General features: G+C 41.5%; 1 protein-coding gene and 1 long non-coding RNA gene across 8 annotated transcripts in view; one reads left to right on the top strand and one right to left on the bottom strand.

Annotated features, from left to right (window-relative positions):
• The window catches only part of MYO1B (myosin IB), a 117,731-nt gene extending 97,394 nt beyond the window's left edge, over positions 1-20,337 (bottom strand). Inside the window, exons 1-6 of one of the 6 annotated variants that reach the window (XM_046944051.1) lie at positions 20,285-20,337; positions 19,641-19,664; positions 16,130-16,276; positions 10,909-11,024; positions 9,497-9,603; positions 7,501-7,621 (exon numbers count right to left, since the gene is read on the bottom strand). The gene's annotated coding sequence lies outside the window, so the exon portion shown is untranslated. Of the gene's footprint in view, positions 1-7,500; positions 7,622-9,496; positions 9,604-10,908; positions 11,025-15,310; positions 15,409-16,129; positions 16,290-19,640; positions 19,665-20,284 lie in introns of all 6 variants that reach the window. The other 5 variants (XM_046944053.1, XM_046944054.1, XM_046944050.1 and 2 more) reach the window with 5 other exon arrangements.
• Positions 70-7,488, top strand: LOC101748384. 2 transcript variants are annotated; one of them, XR_001467439.4, is made up of 4 exons: positions 70-154; positions 306-414; positions 519-571; positions 1,383-7,488. It is a non-coding gene; the product is annotated as an uncharacterized LOC101748384 (long non-coding RNA). The 2 variants fall into 2 exon arrangements; XR_003076154.3 differs by having other exon boundaries at positions 519-7,488.
• Positions 20,338-22,025: the final 1,688 nt, after the last annotated feature.

Below are 22,025 nucleotides of genomic sequence, written 5' to 3'. Positions count from 1 at the left end.
GCGGGCGGGGCGGGCTCGCAGCGCCGCCCGGCGGGCACAGCGCCTGCCCCGGGGCGTGGAGGGTGCCGCGTGCCCTGCGAGAGGTCTTGCCGTAGAAACGCTTCCCTCGCTGCGCTGTAAAAACGTATTTTCAGCTCCGTCGCCGTTGTGAAAGGTCTCTCATTGCCTGCGCTTCCTCGGGGGCAATTCCCAACTCTTTATAAATTGTGACTTAGCAGCTATCGCTGTATCTTACACTTTGGTCTGTCCTGCCTTTGTAAGAAACGTTCATCCTCAGACCAATTTTTTTTTTTCTTTCCTTGAAGCAAATCAGTGCAGTATGAAGGCTGTATCACAACTCCAGCTTGGACTTAGTCCTTTTCACTCCATCTACTGGACTACCAGATTTACCTGTGCCTAGACATGTCCCTTCAGGTGAGCAACTCTGCCCCTCTCCTTGAGCAGAACCAATACTTCAAAGGGGCTGTTACACCTGGGGTAAAAGCATGGTCTTCCTGATCTTTCTTTCATATACCTAGGATATGTACTGACTGAAGTGAGGAGGAAGCTGAGTCTGCAGGAGTAACTGCTGGTGAGTGGGCACAGGGGTGATGTGGTCTTGGACTTGATCTTAGAGGGCTTCTCCAACCTTAATGATTTTATGATTCTGTGAACTCACTGCCTCTCTCCAAAGAAACAGAGCAAATCCTTGACAGAACTGCAACATAATTTGGATGTCCATATTTCTAATCGCACTCTTAGCCGCAAGACCAAGCTTAGTCCTCGTTCCCATACTTGGTGAGAAAATTTTGTGCACCCATGGAATGTCACAGCTATACCTCTGCTCTCAAGCAGTGGGACTGAGCACACCCTGGAAGCCTGCAACACTTTCCAGCTCAAGTGTAAATCAGCATTCATAATACAAGAAATTTTGCTCTAAGGCTGAGCGTAGTGATTTAGCAATAATAGTCTCTAGTTTCTTCATAACGGAGAATGGCCACAGGTTTGAGCTCTGTCTGAAGAGCAGACATTCAACAGGCAATCTCAAGAACTCCAGTGCTGTGACCAGCAAATGGGAAAGCAAGGACTCCCATGAACGCAGCTCATCCTTCACTTACCTGAAGCAAAACAAACTGCGCTCAAGTTGGAATGAACAAGCAGTAGTTCTGTACCAGCTACACCTCCTTTGTGCTTTAGAAAGCATCAGTTAATTCAGTGCAGAGATAGACCAACTGCTTTCTTTGACTGTGAATCTTACATAGGATTGTATTCCCACCTGTCAAAACACCACCAACTTGCTATGTTGGTGTAATGCCTATGCTTTCTGCCAAACAAGGTCTTTCCCTTTTTGTCAAGCAACAGCAGTACGCCTTCAATAAGCATATTGTTTTTCTCCTTTGCAGCGAAGACCCATGTAGGGCAGCCCAAAAGTCTACACCTATAACATGGGAGAAGAGGTCAACTCAACTTGGATATCTCGTGTTAAAGGTCTTGTGATAGAGAAGATCCTCCCTGTACACATAACATGTTTGGAACCCTCACAACAGGCTCCTGGAAGGGTGCCCTGTGCCACCAGTAGCACTAACAAGATCTTTGTGTTAGCACACACAAGTTACAATAGTGACATACTAGAAGTTTCATTTCCACAGTTGTTTCCTTTGAAAACACATTCCTCAGTGTCAAACTACCCAAATGTCTCTGCTTTTCAGTTCAAGGATAAGTATATCCATTAAAATGAAGAAAAACACGAAAATGAGAAAGTCAACAACACAAAAGAGCTATGGAGACCTGCCACCACCCTGGTAAATCTGCAAACTTGGAACATATTTCAGGAGCTTAAGGACAAGTTTGACCAGAAGCAATGCACAAAGTTTCAGACTTCCTAAATTCTCCTTTCCTCCAGCACCTGAACAATTGCACTGCTGATGTCAGGGAACAAAAGATGGTCCCCTATTTCCCAGCAGAACAAATTAATCTTTCCTCCAGCTGAAAAAAAAAAAAAGAAAGAAAAAAAAAAAAGAACTTTTTGGTGACATAGTTACATGTATCCTGTGAGAAACAGCTCCTGAAACAAATAAAAAGACCCTATAACTTTGGGAGAAAAGGGCCCAATGCTGTGTAAATTCAGAAGTTCACATCAGATCAGTTCTTGGGTTAGCAACATGGCTAAAATCTTCAGTCTGAGACCACATAACACTAGGGAGAGGAGTCTCTTTGAGTACTAGAAGGCGAACATCTCTGCTGAAATATTTGCATTGCAATCTCTGGGTCTATGTTGAGACACAGCCTGAAAATATTTGCAGCAGAATAACTGTGGATTATCTTGTCCTGTTCCAGATGATTTTCACAGAACTCTTTAATTTTATAATGCTTGTGTCTCTGTGGCTCCCCAAGCACGACCTATGTTGACTTAATGATAGAGTTGCACTACACTGAGATTTCTAACTGCATGTAACCTCTATTTGTGGGGACTCTCCTTCCTACATGCACATGAATAAGACAATGATGTGGTTCTGTGCTTTGTATGGTCATCTCATATTGACGACGCTGGTTAAAAGGAAAATATTTTCTTGAATTATACGTATTAGACCAGGACTATTTTGGGGAACACAATTACTCAGCAGAAGTGCTGGAACTGAACTGTAGTACGTGTAAACCTACATTTGGAATTAAACCCAGTGCATTAAAATAATAAACCCCGTGTGTCACATATTGAGGCTTAATAAGCTGCAGCAGACTGGGAACAATCATTTCTGTGCGGTCATATGAAATGATGTGGGATTTTTCCAATACCATGACTTCTAATGAAGAGTTCTGCTTTGCCATTATTCTTACCGCTATTTGAAGTGGGTCTGCTATTTCTGCTAGCATTTGAAAACCTGAAAGCTGACAAATGAAAGCAACAAAAGACGGTGTTGCACAGTTTAAGCCAACAGAAGTATAAAGGAGAGACCTGGGTCTTCAGCAGGAGGCTGTGGAATCTTAACAAAGACCTAATAAATATTAACACTGAACTTGGTACAGACAATTATATGTGAGGAAATTATTTTGCATATGTTTCTATGAATTATGTATGATTCTCTCACCTTTCTGCTTTTCTTAAAATAGTATTTCAACAAGAACTGACCATGCAAGCTGTGGCTTCAAAGCCTTTTGAACTCCAAGCAAAAGCACGGGCAGATGGAGCATTCAGTCAGGCTCTTTGCCCATCCTTCTGCAAATGGCAGGAACGATGAAAGCAGCATAAATAATAGAGAGGAGCACAGCACGGAAAAATAAATGGCTAAAGAACTCAGAAGCAATACTTCTGGAATTTCTCTCCTCATCATTTTCTAAGTCCTAGAACCTTCTACTTCCCCTGCTAGCTAAAGAAAAGAGATCAGTTTAACTCAGGCATGTAAGGACAGTTCTTTCTTCGAACTTAATTGCAAGAAAAGCCTGTGGAAGGTAATGCAGATGTAAGGGATGTGACTGCGCACGCCAGACAGACACTGCCAGCATCAGTTCTTCCTACTTTCCCCAGCCGTTAATTACTCACTGGAGATTATGCCCCCAGTGCAATTTCTTTGTTCTCCAGCTTTATTACAACACAGTGAACTCTTCAGGAGTGTAAGTTTTTGCCAACAAGAAGCAAATTAATGACACATTACCGTGTGTTTCCGCTGTCATCACAAGTGAACACAGTACTTGTAAGAGATGCTATTTGCAGACCTCTTAAAGCAAAGACCTTGGATCTAGCCCCAGCTATGGCACAGTGAGCCAACCACAGCTCTACAAGATACAAGATACAAGGCTGCAGTGATCTAAGTGGTGCCTCAACCAAACCTTTAACTCCATCCAAATAGAAACACAGCACAGCAACACAACCTCCCTCTGCACTGCCCTGTTAACTCATCATCAGTGCAGCTTCTCAGGCTATTCCACCACCTGGTGGAACCCAAGAACGTACTCCATTAAATGTCAGCAAACTAATTGCTAGCCTGTCAAAATACAGCATATATGACCGCTGACAGCTCTCGCTGGCTGTGTATGATTTAGATAGTCTTTGTTATCATTATCCCATGCAATACATTGTATAATCAACAAATATACAGAGTGGTGTGTTTAGGCTGGTATCTGCAGATCGTACAGCTAGAAAGATTGTCATGTTGGAAAGGGATAATTGAAAATAAATGAAAATGCTCACCGATGTCCTAGGCTCACAGAAAAAACTCCAAGAGGAGCAATCTCCAACCAGAGATCCTTCTCCAGTGACAGTTAGCCCTTGAACGGGGTCGAGGAGAGGTGCATCCAGGCTCCACCCCTTCCGATCACACAGCTGGATTGCCTTCACCTGTGCTCCCAGGGCTGACTCAGCCCTTGCCTCAGGTGATCAATCAGAGGTTCAGGCCGTGACTCAACAGTTCCCATACATACATAGATTGTCATTTTTAAACAGACAAAATGTACATATTATAATAAATTCTTCATATGTATGGTACAGAGTGCCATGTATAGGTGGTGCTACGCCACACATTATCCAGTAATAGGTATTACCAAATCATTTGCTTTCATCGTTCTCACCAGTAGATGATCACGGTTTGTTTTCTTCCAAACACCCACTTTGTTATTTCATATCCACTTATTAAGGAATATCCTTATATTGTGAGTGGCAAGAAATGTGGAGAGAGGCCATATACCAAAGTGCTGTGTCAACCTGCAAGGACCTGCAGAGGGCAGGACCATGAGGTTCACTGGTTTGGGGGTATTACCCAGCACTCCAGAGCTGTTCTAAAGGTCACGCATTCTGTGCATAAATAGAAGTGTTGCTAACTGATCTTTGCTAAACTGACTGGCTACTTGCTTAGACAGCCCTGAACAAATATTAATTGAAACAATCCAGAGGGCACATTATCTCTGAAGAAACCAAAGATGTTCCGTTGACTTTGGTCTCAATTACTCAACAGCTTCCACACAGAAAAAGCACACTCGTGAAAGAAGTCAATCTACTGCTTTAATACAAAACATAACTAGAAAGGGTTCATGCAGAATCCTACTGTTTCTGTGATGACCCCCTTTAGGAAAGCACAACTCGGAGAGGGAAAATTGCTAGAAAGCTGCTGTTTCATGTGCATCATTTGTCTGTGAGATCTGAATCATCAGCTTAACTGCTGAATTACTCTTTCTGCCTTAAGATATGAGAGAGGGATTCTGAGGGAAACAGATCAAAAGGCAGCCTTTCCTCCAGCATAGCACTGAGTGCAGGAGCCAGTTAAAAGTCATTGCCTTTGTTCTTTGTAGAGTACAAGAACCAGTCTTCCCATACATCTTAGCAATACTGAGAAGCAGATGAAGCAGATGAGGAAAAAGAGTGCCTACCTCTCCTAACTATTTCGCTTCTGCAAAATAAAGAGTCCAGATTAGTCAGAGTTACTTGTTGTTAAATCTAGCAGCCACTTCAGCAAGAACAATGACAGAAAACCTTGCAGTAACAGGATTCACTGTGAGGGTGTGAGGGTTGCTGTGCCATACTTTACAGGGAACCATTCTGCTTAATGGTTTAGCATCTGCTAAGCGTCAGAGTCGGTGATGTGTTGGTGACAGCGCAGAACTGCTGAAACACAGGACAACAAGCAACATGAAAAAGCAGATGCTGAGGCTGTTCAGGCCCTTGAAAAGGGCACTCATGACAAGAAAGCTCCTGTGATTCAATTCAAGGGCTTCACATCTGGAACAAAACACTTTTTGCAGGGTGCATGAAGAGGAGCTGGTAACTTTATAAAGATAGCACACTCCAGAAGGCTTGGTTCTTTACTGCAAACAAAGCTGGTAGACTTCAAGCAAAACTACGTAGGCTATAATGAATATTTTTGACTGTAGGGAGAAAAATGAATGGCTTGAGTCCAGAAACTCTCTGCCTACATACAGAACTAGGTCTGTAGGAGATCCTTATTCAGCAAGTTTCCTACAAAAGACATTAATTTACATTTTCTTGTTTAAACAACTTTCTCCATGTGAGAAATTCCAGCAGACACAGGCTTGGAGGAATGAATGAGTGCTGCAAAGAATTCTGTACATCACATATGGACACTTGTGACTGCTACCATTCTGGGGTCCCAAAGATGATGCAGACACCAGGACATCAGTCCCTGTTAATCTGCAGCTGCTCTCCTCCTGGCAGTGCAGTTTGAGATACATGAGGTCCTAAAAGGGCTCAGATGAAAGGAAAGGTTTCTTTTAATTGTCATCACTGTTAATGAACAACTTAGTCCTGTTCAAACATTCAGACTGTGATATGGGTAAGTGTCTCAGTTTATCATGCCCTCAATCTTTTGAACAGCTAGGTTTTATTTGCTAAGCTCTGGCTGGTCCAAAAGGAACAAGCTTACCCTGAGAGAGATTGGCTGAACTTGCGGCCTGGACTTTAGATAAAAAAATGTTCAGGATTTGATGCAATTTTGCCTCAGCTACTTTTGCCAAGCTTTGAGCTGTCCTTGCAAACCCAGCAACTAAAGCAAACTTCCCTGGAACCCTCCTGCAAAATAGAAAGGCATAGTCTCATTTCAAAAGGCTTTTACTAGGAGGTTCCATGTCTACAAGTTAAAGAGAAATGATGAGTCTTTGTGCCAAAACGAAAAATACAAACACAAATGAATGTGCTAGTGTTAGCTATGGTTTTCTATTTTCTATGCAATTAGAATAGCCATGTGAAATAATTAAACAGTGACAACATGTACTCCTCGTACTGTTGCATAATAGCTTCCCATGAATTTATTAATCAATGTATAGCTGTTGAAATATTCAATATGTTGTGCTGGGGCATTCCACTCTTGTCCCCAGGGTGAACTCCTTTCCTATTGCTCTGGCTCACTCAGCATCAGTACTGTTGACATTTTCAATGATACTACAGTTTTATCTTTGAGATTTTTTGAAGAAAAAATGTTGCAACAAAGACAAAATACATCAAACGAGATGTCCAGCTGTCCACAGAAACAAAGGCCTATCTTCTGTAAGTGACATTCAACTAATTCAAGGGTAAGTGCTCTCTTACTTGACGGTGGTATTCATTTAGCCCCCGACATCCTTTCCAACTGGAGTGGAAGGGTTGCAGCTGCTTCTGCAGCATCATCAATTTCAGCCCCCGCTGCAATGAAACCCTTAGGAAATTTAGTGGGGCATCAACCTCATCTCTGAGCAACCTGAGCCTCACCACCCCCACTATCAAAGACTTTTTCCTTATATCTAACCTAAATCTACCCTCACTGAGCTTTAAGGCATTTCCCCTTTTTCTATCACCACAGACCCTGCACTAAAGAGTCTGTCCCTTTCTTTTCCCCTTTAATTTGTACTCAGCAAATAATTTCTTTTCTGGAAGGCATGCCATAAGACTGGAACTTTGCTGGTGTTGGGTGGAGAGGCCTTCATCTTTGAGCCTGATCATGCAGCTCAATTACTGCATCCTCTGGGAAGTCTGGTATAGTCTTGTCTTGCCAATAAATTAAAAAATAAATAACTAATGCTAAACATTGATATTAGACTTACATTTTTTCAGTTGGCACTTCTCTTGGCAGCCTGGTATAGTGGTTGGTGACCCTGCACGTGGCAGAGGGGTTGAAACTTGATGATCATTGTGGTCCTTTTCAATCCAGGCCATTCTATGATTCTATGATAAGGAACAAAATCAAAATACCTCAAACTAAGTTTAAAAATAAACAAACAAACACAAGTGTCAAATATTGTCTTCTTACAGAGCTAGAATATGTGGTATTCTCTTTCTTCTGTGTACTCTTCCTAAAAAAGAAAGAATTACATATTCCAGTCCCACAGGGCGCCAAACACAGACATCTCCTGAGCAAACAAAATAAGTTACTCGGTATAGTGAACTATAAAGACAAGAATATGAGATTATAAGAAAGCATCCTCTACACAGCTGTAAGCACTAGCTGCAAGGCTTAGCATTCACCACCATAACTTCTTTCTGCTGGACTTACTCTGATCCCTCTCTTTCACACTGCTAAAACGAGCAAGTTTTTTCCATCACTATGGAACTTCCATGCACTGTTTTTGTAGAGGAAGAGACACATAAATGAGTCAGAAAGCCCCCCAGAGTCTGTCAAAACGAATATGGGATCATGCATTTCTTGTTTAAAAGTTTGACACCTCCCAGAAAAACCAAGAACCTAAGAAACTAAAAGCCTGGGGAATTTCTGCTTTGGCAGGCCTAGAGTGAAGCATTAACCAAACACATTGCTATTGGCATCCAGTCTTGGAAATTTTAACCCAGCAAAACCATAGCTTGCTTCAGTATAATTAAAACAGATGCTCAAACCGGGGATTGCCAGACTAAGTTAAGAAATTACACACAATATATTTTAAGAAACAAAACATCTTGAGTAATCAGGAGAGGTGGAAGTAGTATATCCAGCTTTGAAACTAGATCAGGAAAATTGAAAACATTACACATAGCAGTAATTAGATGTCAGTTTTCCCCCAGGCTCTCGAACAGTCAAAATGGACTAGTGCTATTAAATCTTGTGTTCTGTAGGTCTTTATTTTTGTAAGCCTTGTGCCTTTTGCAGGTCTCATGACATTTTACAAGGAATTGTAAACCATCAGCCAAGCTCTGCATTTATGCATGCCATTTTCTCCAGAACACTGCTAGATGTTTTGATGACATTGCTCAGATAGGTAAACTTGCATCTACAAGGAAAGCAATAATAGCATCATCTACTATGTGTGCTTCGCTGTATCTCGGCTGTGAGGGGGAAAGAGCCATTAAGCAATTTAATAATCGGTTAAGGAGAGCTCATGTCTAAAATTATTAGGGTCTTCCGAGGTATTCCCATCAAGCTCCATATGGCCTCTATAGGAAACAATTATCATTTTACAAGAAAAAGGAAGTTTCTGCCCAACTTGTTCAGTTTTTAACAGAGCGTAGTCTATTCATTCTGGTGTTTTGAAGTTACTCTCATTTTTTTAATTACTTTAGAACCCATTCTGAATAGGGCTATTGTCTCTTGGACAGAGCTCCACGTCTGATCTGTATTAAATGCTCCTGATGACTCTCTCCAGCTGTAAAGACGATCTTCAAGGAATAGTATGAAACTCAAACAGATTGCCAATGTCAGAAGGAAGTAAAGTGATCTCATTAGAAAGGGAGAAGTTAGGCTCCCTAACATTTAAAAAGAAGAAAAGTGAGCTACAAGCCATACGTGCTGATTCTATTTTCTTCATGGATGGATCCATATGGTGGCATTTCACCTACAAATTCTGTATTTGTTAGCAATACTGAGTAATAGCTTTCTAGTCATGTGGTCTGAATTAGCAAATACCACTGTCCTCAGACTGTGACAGTGAACTTGTGGCAGGAAAGTTATAGGAACCACAGACTTGCAAAGTTTAGGCATTGCTAATTTGGAGGCAGTATTTAGGTAATTCAGACCACAGCAGTGTTACAGTCACACTCTGTCGGTCCATGTGGATAAGATACAGGTAAGGTATATAAGATACGGAATACAAGAAACCCCCTTTATCCAACCTGTAACATGACTCCCGCACTCAATATCACTGGTAGAAGAAGCTTTCTACAGTTTCTCCTTAGAGAAATCTGAGGGGTGGACCATAGACCAGGTCTCAGTGTTAAGTCTGTTGAAAGAATGAATAGAAATATTAACTTATTTCAGGTCTAGGACATTCTGAATTGCTGTACTGAATCACATCCAAGTTATGGCTGCAGGCTGAGCTCTGCCCACGGGCAAGGCCATCCTCTGCTGAACACTTTCAGTGATGCTTTCTGCAATAGAATTTCAATTTACTAAGCAGTCTGGTTCCTGAGAGCTACATGGACAGGCAGGTTTCTCTTGTCTTCTTATCTTAACTTTGAATAAACAGATTATCTTCCTGTATTTTTAATGTGTTTATAGGAAAGCATTGTTTCTTTGATCGCTAACATTAAATTAGAAATGAATGCAAATCCAGTAAGCAAGTGTATCACACACACTGTGAAACAATCTTCTGGAGCGGATTCCATTTTTCAGCAAAAGCACAAAAGTCATTAGTTTGGAAGGCAAAGGATGGGTCTGGTGATCAGATTTATGGGGTCAGTTCTCCATTTGTTCATTTTGAATAGAATTCTCATGCATCTTATACAAATGCAATGGAAAAAAAATAGTAACACCACCATTTCTCTTCAGTTGATTTCTTTCATTTTCTTTTATGTTAACCGGGTAGTTTCTCATATGCATAGAAAAACTGTACTTGATAGCATAGAGTACCACAACGCAGTCTGAAAATCTGGTAGTCAGGCTATTTCTAGTGATCTCATGGTTCTGCTATGATTCGTGAACATAGAAATCCATTAAAATGCTTTCATTAATCCCTGATGCTTTTACTGTATTCAAAAGGTACGCAGCTTAAATACTGAACTGTACAATAGGCTTTAACCTTCTACCATGCCTTCCTCCTGAGTCTCATTGGTTTAAGGAAGAAAACAACCAAAGAACCTGAACTATGTCAATGAAAAATTTAGACAAGTTAGGGCAGAATGTTTTGCAAGGCATGACTACTATGACTATCACATCTGAGTGAATGATCAGTATTCTGAAGGCCACAGTTCACCATCTTTCTATGTGAAAGAGAAAACATACGGCTTTCCCTTGTTGAAAATGGGTTGTGCAACCTACATACAAATTAACGCAGACAGGAGCAATAAAATGAAGCATGGTGGAGGAAGACAACACGTTCGTTTATTAAAAACACACAATGTGTCTATATTTCCCCCTCAAGTCATTGATTCTCACTGAATGTGAAATGCTGTGTGATTGCTTTAGCTGTTGCTACTATGAAGACAGTCGTACTGTAAAAATTCATTTCTATTCCTTCTGCTTTCATCAAGCAAACAGCTTTCAAAGACAACAATAAAAAGAATGACAAAAGAAGACAAAAACTTACCGAATCTGTATTCTTCCCTTCTCCCCACTTAAAAGCAGTGATGCCTTTTCTGTGCAGCTGCTTCTGTAGCCATTGGGAGTGGTTCCAGACAAAGGTATGTGGTAGCAAAATTGTGCCTTTTAAAAGTGAAACATTTCTATGAATAGAAGAATGCATTTTTATGCCTTCTGAATCTCTTCAGCTACTCCTTATCAAGTAGCAGAGATCAGATGACTGCAAATACATGTAGCTCATAAAGCCAGTCCCAAAGGGTAGCCAACTGCTGTCATTTTCAGGTTGACTGAAATTTCTTTTAGCTCTTTTCCCCCTCAAAATCACTCATTCTCATCTAATGCAATGCTTTGTGGACTCATCCAAAGTTGTTCAAAACAGCTACAATCTGCTGGAGTGAGACAGTTGTTTGTGAAGACACGTGCACAGGAGATGTGCTGAGCACATGGGAACCTTTCCGTTGGGCCACAGAAGCCAGGTCAGGTTGCCACCTACAAGGACCGAACCACTCTGCTTATAAATCCTGTCTTTTGCACAGCTAGGCCTTCACCATCAGAAAGCTGTCTCACAGCAGGACAAGCACACATCTGCTATTTCGTAATGTCCTTGCAGAGAGGCACTGCATGTAGCATTTGCCTCAGCACAAACACACAAGATCAGTGTCGCACCTCTGCTTCTCACAAACAGGACTTCCATCTCAACCTGCTGGCTGAGGTGAAAATTCCTGCTGCATCTTTACTGCCATCTTGAAGTGAGACGACTAGCTCCAGTTAGCCAGGATGTTTTATGAGGAGGTAATTGAGATGTTAGCGGCTTCACCCAAAAGCATGCCTTGTGCCCACTGGATAAACATTGTCCCAGCTGCCCAGCTCAGCTGCCTTGATCAAGCAATACCAGCACAGCTATCTATCTTTTACTTTATCACTCAGTAGCTCCGAATGGATCAGATCAAGGGGAAAAAAAAGTACAATGTTGAGAGAACTGGTGTCTGCACTGTGAGGGGTTTGTTTGCAGGCTGATCTTCCAGCTGAGAGTAGCCTCCCTCCACATTTTTCTCTTGACAGCTGCCAGAACTTCTTCCATGCTCTACCAAACCTGAAAGTGGCACAATCACTACGGAGTCCTGCAGCACTAACTGACAAGTGTTTTTCAGAACAAAGATGAATACTTCCATAAATTTAAAAACCAAGCAAGAAAGGTAAATTTTCATATCTTCTTTTGTAATATAAAATCGAAACAGTCTTTTTTCCTTCTTTCCTGAGATAGATTTTAAATTGACTGCTATGCTGGAAATACACTGGGGACGTTCATTCTTCTCATTCCAATTTGAAAGATTAAGCTCTTCAATTATTAAATTATACCCATAGCCAATAAGTTGCTGTGCAATTAATCTTTGAAAGTAGGTGGAATCTTAGTAATCAGAATACCTGAAAGAAGGACGTGTAAGCAAAACTGCCACGCAGAGATCTGAAATTTGTATTTGCAATGAAAACCCTGGAGATGTGCTGTCTCAATTTACAGCTAACCCCAAGGCTTGCTCACAGGGGCCCAGGTCACTTTTTAATGTCTTCCAACAGCAGCACAACACACAACCCCCATCCCCAAGCCACCACGCAAACCTGTGTATTGCAGCCATCTATGGCAATAAACCACATTCCCACTTATTAAGCTGTGGGTGCTTTCTTTACATGCAGAATTGCATATTAATTAACAGAAGGCCGAATACCATAAAGTATCCTCTACTAGAGGCATCACTGCTGTTAGAAGGACAGGCCGGTTAGCAAAACAGCAACCCTTCCCTTGTATTTCTTGCATCTATCTCTAGCCACAAAATCCAGCAGCAGTTGCAAACAGTGAATAACTCCTGATGATATCTTTCAGAATCACATTCCAAAACTTGACCACATGCGAGGCCTTGCTGTTTTATCCTGACCCACCAGCTCCGTGTGATAGAGATCCTGACCTTATTGTACTCAAGTTAGCTCACTTCTAAAGCTCCTTTCACATCTACTACTACCTCATAAGTCCCTCCACAGACTTAGCTAAGCTGAGACTACGTAAAGGGACAGGAAATAAAATAAGCAGTCTGACAAAATGGCATCTGACATGGAAGTGTGTGTGAAGCAAAGGTGTGTCACTGAATTCCTCTATGTGGAGAAAATGGCCCCCACTGACATTTCTTGACATTTGCTGAACATTTATGGAGAACAACAGTGGATGTGAGCACAGTGAAGGGTGGGTGGTATGCTTCAGCAGTGGCAAAAGCAACCTGCTGATGCAGGTTTTGACAAGCCCAGCGTGTAGGCTCTTGTTCACCACTACTAAAAATGCAGAGCTACTGGTGGTGACTATGCTGAAAAAGAGTGTTTTGTAGCTCACAATTTGCTCTATCAAATAGTGTTACTGTTCCCCCTCTATCTGTTACTGTTTCCATGGAAATAAATAGGAGGCGTTTATTTTGGAGCGACCTACATAAAATTGACACCTTGAAAATAAGCTTTATTTCAGTGCTAATTTCTGCCTTGTGCAGCCTTCGTGCATAGGAGCATGCTGAGATGGCATGTGGTGATGGATCCATTTCAAACCAAGTCCTGCAGAACTGCCAGGCATCAGTCAAGCACCAGCACTGCAGGAGTTAAGAGCATGTACTGTATATCACTGGTGGGAATAGTTCAGGAAGCAGAAATAGTCGGAATAGGATCCTTTACAATGATTTCAGTTTTTATTAACATATTTTTACAGGATATCCCAGTTAAGCCAGACAGCTTGTTTACAATAGGGCCCTGTCCAAGGACAGCTTAAAACTATTATACAGTACATACAGAAGGACAATACAGCCCCAGTACAAGCTACTAGCAGGCAGTAAATCATGTCAAAGCCTCATGTTACACCTGATTAACTACTTGGCTTTGGTGCTGTAGCGTGTTCCAGGAATGCCTACTTCAGTGTTGTTAAGAGTTGTCAGGGAATTTATGCCATCTGATGGCAAGTTTCATAAAATAGTGCCCCAGTGTATCACTGAAGAGGCGTTGCTTGGCATGAACTGTAGGAGCACACAATGTATGCCCTAACAAGTGACCCCATGTCAGCCTTGTTTACAAGAAGAAAACACATCATTTCGGTCCCCAGAGGATCAGCTAAGCATGGATTACATCTCTATCTGAATTACGCTTCATCAAACGCATCCACAGTTCTATTCCTCACAAATCAGTCTATTCTCTAACACGGTCACTGCAACTGAATGTCCACCACTATTCTTCTTGATTCTGCAAAATGGCTTTAAAATATACACTCTTGTCAAATAGGTAACCTTACCTGTATCACTAAACACACAAGCCTGCTGGCAGACCACATGGTGAGACCTTTACGTTGTCTAAACATAAAGGAAGCCTTGTTTATGTCAGGTTCAAAATCGATCCAATCTGCTAAAGAGGGAAATTTCAAAAACATCCTAAGGTCCATAAGCCTATGCCTTGCATGGTGTCAAACATGCAAGGCACTGTGGAAACCAAGTCATAATCCTTAAAGAGTCCATATTTATCCACCTATCTCTCAGAAAGCCAAACAGCATTAACTGAGATGTAATGAACCTTGTTCAGGACTTAGAGTCCTGCAAGTCAGCAGAAGTGCTTCTTAATTGCAAAATCCGTTAGCTCTGGCTCTACATGTGCAGCTTCTCCTAGAGTCCTGGAGGAATTTAGGCAGCACTTCCTCAGAAAATGCAGGCGATATTTCAGGGGAGCTGGTGTAGGTCAGGTGTCTCTGCACAAAATATAAACACGGTGCAGAACCCAGTAAAGTAACCAATTTCTTGATTTTAGCACACTGCAATACAAAGGGTAGGCTGAGCGCCTGAATTCTTTCTCTTGCTTTCTGAGTGAGGCAATTTTATGTTCTACATTATATCACACATCACAGTAAAACACTGTCTCCTAAAATTGAACAAGGAGTCCAATTAAAATAAGAACAAAGCTTCTGAAAATAACAGCAGAACAGGCATCCCTGGACTGCAAACCTATTTCTCTACTAAGTCATAAAAGCATTTCCACAGCAATAGCTAACACAAATGGAGAGCGTGATATTCAATCGCCTTTTCCTGGAAGAAGATGACAAAAAGTCCTTCATGGTTTTAGAATGGAGTAAGAACCAAACTAAATACTGTGGCCACAACAACACAAATAAGTGCAACCTTTTAGAAATGCCTACACCTAAATGCAAATCACCCACAGACATAGTCACTTAAGACAAAGGAGGGCATCTGCACGGTACCACTCTTGTGGCGTGCATGTATGAGTACTTGTGCAGTTCAGAGGCAAGAAAGAAACCAAGTCCTTTCCAGAAAGGCATAAAGTGAGACACGAATGCCGGGCAGCAGGGAACAAATCTCAGCTGGGAATGCATGAAACAGTACCTGGGCAGTAGCTTCCAGGTGAGCACCTCATGGTGGGGAAAATGTCTGGGCGTGGGTCAGCTAAGGCCAGCTTTTCAGAGGACTTCTCTTTCTGAATCCTGAACAAGAAGAGGCTTGTCCTTAAAGATGGCATAGCATCAAGGGACGGTAAATCCAGCAGGACCCCTTCACACACTGAAAAGGATTGGAAGCTCACAGCTGTTTAGATGGGGGAGGATGCTGGGGGGCAGCCAGGGAGAAGCTCAGCCATTGCTGAGCTGGGCCACAGTAGTACGGGGCTTAGGAAATTGCTGCCCAAGCCTTTGGGTGAAATGTGGCTGAACAGCTGCAGAGCTGTGACACGAGCCATTGGGCACTGTGCACCAGCTCAGACACAAAGCACAAGGTCTCCTTTGTGGCCAAAAGTCACACCAGCTGCTCAGCAGGGAGAGGGCAGGCCACAGAGGCAAGGCTAGGTCTGGGAGGAAGCTCACCAGTTGCCACAGACATTTAGTTGCTGTCTGCAGAGATCAGCACCTTGAGCAGACGTGATCCTTGCTGATTTGAGCTGAACTTTTTAATCAGCTCTGTTTGGGAATATAAAAAAATCAGTTTGCTTGTAGCCAATTCATTCATCTTAAGCTGGTTTTGTTTAGTAGCAAGAAAAATCAGAGCTCCAGCCTCAACTAAAATGAATTCAACCCTTCAAAGTTCTAGCTGCAGCTGAAAATCTGTGACTAAGTCTAGCTGTATTCATTGCCTTGCTCAATTGCCTGCAAACACAGAAAGCAGTGCTATCTGCCCATACACACCAGGTGACTAAGTGCAGGTATTACTTACAGGTGATTTTCTTCTCCTGGTCTTGCAGGTCTTTGCCCAGAGCGCCAAATACCAAAGGCATGATGTGTAACACCACCTTTCCTGTTGGGCTGATTTCTCCTGTTCCACAGCAGCGCCCAAGAAGTCCTGTGCCTGTAGTAATTTGGTCTGCAAGAGGAGTCTGTAAGACAAAATTGAATGGAAAGTGCTGTATTCTTTTTACAATTAATTCATGCAATTTTCAAATTGACTTTCAAAAAAGCACCAGACACACCCGAGGAAATAAACCAATGATGTGAATTGCTGCCTGAAACCATTATATAGGTAATAGCTTGCATTTATTGTGGTGGTGTTTGAAAAGAAACTTTATATAACGTGTTTAGTAAACTCACCACTTCCCCTTCCACAACAGAAAGTTGAATATCACCTAGAGTTATAAATACAGTACTATATGTCTTGGTTTCCCTGAATTTGAAGTCACTACTGAAAAGCTGAGCATTACACAGGACACATGCCTATATCAGAGGGCTAACTACTACTCTCATTTAGATGTACCAGTAGATTTGAGACATTATTATCTCAAGGCACAGATTTGTAAAGAAGTGCCTTGACTGCCAGTAGGACTGCCTTCTCCTACAAAGGCATGCACCTTCAAGTGCAGCGCTGAAGGATAATTAAAGTTTTGTTTTGCCAGTATATCAGGCTAGATCAATTCTTGCTGTGGAACAACAAAGATGGGTTCCAGAACTATGGATGTCCCAAAGCCTGGGAGATAGGAGCGGAACTGCTTAAGTGCATGGCAAGCCTCCAAATCCTGCCAAGCTTTCTCTTAGTTAACTTCAACCAAAATCTAGAGAGCACCTAAGACACCTTTTGTAGGTCAGTGAGAAAGCACACTTGGATGAAGCCTGAAAAAATAAGCTTTGACTTTCTTAATATTTCCCTCAATTAAAGCATTCTTATAGTAGTTAAGCAATAGAGTGCAAGTTTTAGCATGTACTCTGACATGGTATTTAACTCCCTTCAAACAAGCAGCAGGGTGAGATATCAGAGACACGAGCCCTGACTGTGTTAGGCTTCCACTGAAACTACACCTACAGTATTTCAGCAGAACAACAGTTCACACTTGCATCATCTTTTCCCTTATTAAAAAAAACAACACAACACAACTTGATCAGTGTTTCCATAAGAAACTCTTTCTCAACTAAAATGATGTATCCAAGCAGATTTATGATGCATCCTGTTTTGTCATGAAAGTATTTAATTATATGTGATGAGTGTACATGGATGTCTGTTCGAGACTGTACTCCTGTATTAAATATACTTATTTAAAAATCTAATATATATATATTATATATATAGGCAAGGTCAACATGGAGGAAGCAGGGAAACTGGTTAAAATTTCACAGAAGAGATTAAGAAAGTTAGAAACAAGAAGAGAGCTTGTTTCAACACTAATCTTAGTAGGATTTCAACCCAATATGGGTAATGACTGAGGTGGTGTTTAAAGTGACCCATATTGTACTCAATGTCCTTATTTATCTAAGTCATGATGACTTTAATAGCACCGCCTACTTCAAAAGGTTTAGATAAAATAATTCTGGTTATACCATAAGCCTCTTTTAACAAAACCACTGCCTGTGCTGTCACAACAGCATTCGTATCCAAAAACAACTTTATAAGCAGGACAACACACTTGCAGGATGGATACAAGAGATGGGGAAACAGAGGTACAGAAAGCAAAATGTGTGGTTCAGATGGGCTTTGCCACATAGTCTGCAGCCAAGCAGCGTACCTACAGCTTCAAACATTGATCAGTACTCTGCTGGCACGTTTCATTCCCACTTCTATACTTCTCATGCCCATAGCAGCACACCCATTTACCTTGTAGCGATAAGCACTTTGGGTGAGAGGTGCACATGATATTTAGCAAGATGAAGTCAAGGCGTCTAAGCACTATTGCCACACATAGAGTTACTGCAGTCCAAGTCTGGCTATGGGCTGGAGTGTGAGATTTTTTTTTTACCATAATAAGGCTCATTATGTACTAATTTGATACCTCTACTTTGCATAATGATGCACGATCTCACCCACTCTAAAGTACCTCTGTGGCCATCATGCTATTTTTTCCAGGGCAAGAAAGTGTACCTCTTGGAGGTTAAGGCAGACAAAAACTTAAAAAGGGACAAAAAAGAACCATAATTACTGAAGTCTTTGGATGACAATACCAAAATACTGCAGTAGATATAAACAAAGATATAAAGAAGGAGATATAAACAAAGATATAAAAAAATAAAGCACTTCATTGCAGTGAGGAAACACTGTGATCTTGCAGATAATGCAATAAGAATCAGAACCAGGTGGGCTTCTACGGTATGAATCTGGACACTGCTCCTGGACAACACAAAGTGTATCTTCCCTACCTAGGTGAACCCAGGCAATACAGTTGTGTTGCCTGAAAGCAAATGCCTTCATGCAATTCAAATGTGGCCGCCTCTGAGTCACCACAAAACTCCTACAACAGTACATAACCTCCTGTCATTTAGAACCTCATTAAACCTATCAATGCTTGTATCTCAGGCTGATGAGACAGGAGAATTCAGAGGCAGTGGTATGCTTTGCTGTCCCCTAGTTATAATCTGCTGAATTTGGGAATTCCCTTCGTAATTTTTCCCTTCTGAGTGCTAACAGATAAGTCACAAAGACCAAGGATTCTTGAATTTATACCAAATTAGAATAGATTGTTTGAGAAAAAAAAAGCAGTTCACAATGCAACATAAAGGCAAAGCATTAGATGAACTACTTCCTGCCACCTGCAAAATCAGCAGGAAAGTTTGAATTTCCATAAAACACGAGTCGCTCTGTGGTTTTGCTTGGTTCTCTTTGGCAGATGCTTCATATCAGGTATGATTCACGCCAGAGGTGCCACCCCGGCTGTGCCACCTCGAGCCATCGCCATCACACAGCTAGCATAAGGGAGTATGAAACACTGGCTGGCAAAGCCCCCCAGCTGTCTGTTTTCCTCAGAGGGCTCCAAAGCAATAGATCACAAAGAAGGCTCAACAGCCTTCAGTAGCATCATGCTTTTCAACACAGCTCTCAGTGCTCTGTGCACTCAGAAATAGCTTAATGTTATTTACTTTGCAGTAAAACAAAGTTAAATATATATCTACCTCAAAAGATATTAGCATCAGTTTAACTGAGAACCTCTAGTTCAGTTCTCAGGCGTACACAGGAATCAGTGGTTTCTTTCTGGCAGAAGATAACGCTCGTGGTGTTGGTTATCTGCTCTGCTGCAGCAATGAGCAGCGCTTCTCAGCCTCTGGGTCACAAGTAGGTCAGGTGCCCTCACGCAGCACTGTGCAAAACAACCTGTACACAAAGTCTGATTTTCTGAAAGATATGTGTACGCATTTGTAGGCATGAGAAGAACTAAACAAAGCAAGCACTGGGAAAAAAATGACGAGAATTCAAAGATCTTTGCCTAAATCAGAGTTCCATGTATGAAAATCCAATAGGCTCAGATTCTCACCAGACAGATGCTGCAGATCATACCCTAGAGGAGAGAAGAGGAAAACTGAGATCACAGGTTCCCATTCATGCCAATCGATGTTGCGAACTGTTCAAAGAGGAACTCTTTATCTCATGTTCAAACTACTGAGAGACATGAAAACTGAATATCATTAAATATTAGAAATGATTAATGAGTCAAAGAACATGAGGAAGAAAAAAAGTGATTTATAGCTTATATTTTAAGGGTATCTTGTTTTTGATTAAAGACAAGATCCTAAATGCACTTACAATCAAGTCTGAATGGTGTTAGGAGCCTAGCTAAGAAACACAAACCTCAGAACATCTGCCCAGTCTTTTACACACCTAGAACAAGTGGGTGCCTGAGCTATGGCATGGAACTCAGATCTTTCAGCAGCTCACTGCCCATTTCACCCCTAACACCATTCTGACTCAAGACTCGTTGTGATTTGGCAAGAGCGCGCTCGGTACACTCTAACTCAAAGCACAAGCTCCAACAACACCCGACACGCAGCAGTGGCAGGGAGGAATTCCTGCTGCAGACATCACCTTGCCTCAAAATCTATGTGCCGTCTTGTAAATAAACACATAAATCAGTACTAGAGTATTTACCGGGACACAAAGACTACAGCTTAACTTCCTTACCATGCTGAGAGAACCCAGACATGCAGTCTCTTCTCCTCTCCCAGCAGACTCCTGTAATCCTCACACTACAGGCTGCTTTACAGTATTACAGAGGGCAGAGGAGGAGTACTTTCTCCCACAGCTGAGGCTGTGCTAACTCATCCAAAACAGGAACGAAAGCATGAGCTTGCCCAACATCGTTAATGTCCAACCACAAAGGCCCACATCTATTTCTGGGAAGGAGGCCACCAGGTTTGGATTCCTTCTCCATGTACATCACGACTGCTTCCTATGCAGTACAAAGTCCTTGGATCCTGATGATGGACTGCATGAATAATCAGGCTCCAGAGAATCAGCAACTCTCCCCTTAAACTTCATTTGTTTCTCTAGGAAAAATAGAGAACACCCATCCCCACCCTACAGAACCATCATCACCATAACACCTACAGGGAAGATGCAAGTTTGAATGACCTCAGACTGTAGAAAGAATTGAGCTTTGGTTTGGTCCTTTTGTGGCTACAGGTTATTTTCTTCTTTACTAACATCTCTCCTCATGTTATTGAGCAAGCTGGTCTAGCGAGAGGTGTCCCAGCCTATAGCAGGGGGATTGGAACAGATGTTCAATGACTAGATGACCTTTAGGTCCCTCCCAACCCAAACCATTCTATGATTCTATGATTGAGCTCTAGAAATCATCTTTTTCTCCTTGTGAATACAAGAGAACAATGCAAGTTTTGTTCACATCAACTTTCAATGTTAAATTTTCACATACAGTTTCACTTCTCAGTGTCCTCTTACACCACCAGGCACTTTGGTTGTCTTCTAGTGAAAACAAGCTCGTTTTCATTTCTGGTATGAATAAATCACACTGAAAATTGATTCATACTGAGCAGTTTGAAACAAATTGAAAAAGCCATCTGGAAAATTCAGAAAAGAGTTTCAGAATATATACAGGATCACGATGCTCATCCATCTCTCTCTTCCTTCCCCACCACCATGGGAACTACACTAAGTGAAGGAAACAACAGTTTACAACTAACCTTCCCATGGCAAGGGCCTGCACAAGCAGTGAGCTAACGGACTGAGATCCAGGAACAGAACAGATCTATATAAGAAAAATCGAGCCCCAGCTATTTCTTACAGAAGGCTTGAAAGGAATACAAGGATCAAAGCAAACACTGCTTTCCGACAGCCTGGAAGGAAGACAATAAGTCCACAACAGGCACAATTGCCATCCTTCTTGTGATATCCATCGATACAATTAAGGTCAACTGTACAACTGCTTTCAATTTGTTTTGTTGGTGTTGTTTTGTTTTTTTTCTTATAGCCTAGCCAAGGAAAAAAAAAATGACATGAATTCTGAAGGATTGTGTTTTCTTATATAAACAGCATAAATAGATAAGCAGTTTCAGGGAGTAGCATAAATCAAGAGGTTATTTTACTGCCACCAGAGTTAAAACCTTTAATTTTAATATGGAATATTTCAAACATTATCAAGTAAAGATAATCTAACTTAGGTCTAATTGCTCCCTTTGTGAAAATACTTTATTAAATTAATTAACCAAGTTATCTTCTCAGAGTATGATCCATTTCTAATTCTGAAACTATTGATCTTTTTATTTGGAAGCATCAAATTGCTTTCTGCAATCAGCATATACTAGCAAGTTTAATAAAGCTCAAGGACTCCTCTAAGGTCCTAAGAGACTGCAAAACAAAAATGCTCATAGGTATCCTCAGAAATCACCATTATGCATAGTCATCC

Source organism: Gallus gallus, chromosome 7 (genome assembly GCF_016699485.2).
Source record: "Gallus gallus isolate bGalGal1 chromosome 7, bGalGal1.mat.broiler.GRCg7b, whole genome shotgun sequence".
Lineage (NCBI taxonomy): Eukaryota > Metazoa > Chordata > Aves > Galliformes > Phasianidae > Gallus > Gallus gallus.
This window is presented reverse-complemented; position numbering and strand designations above follow the sequence as displayed.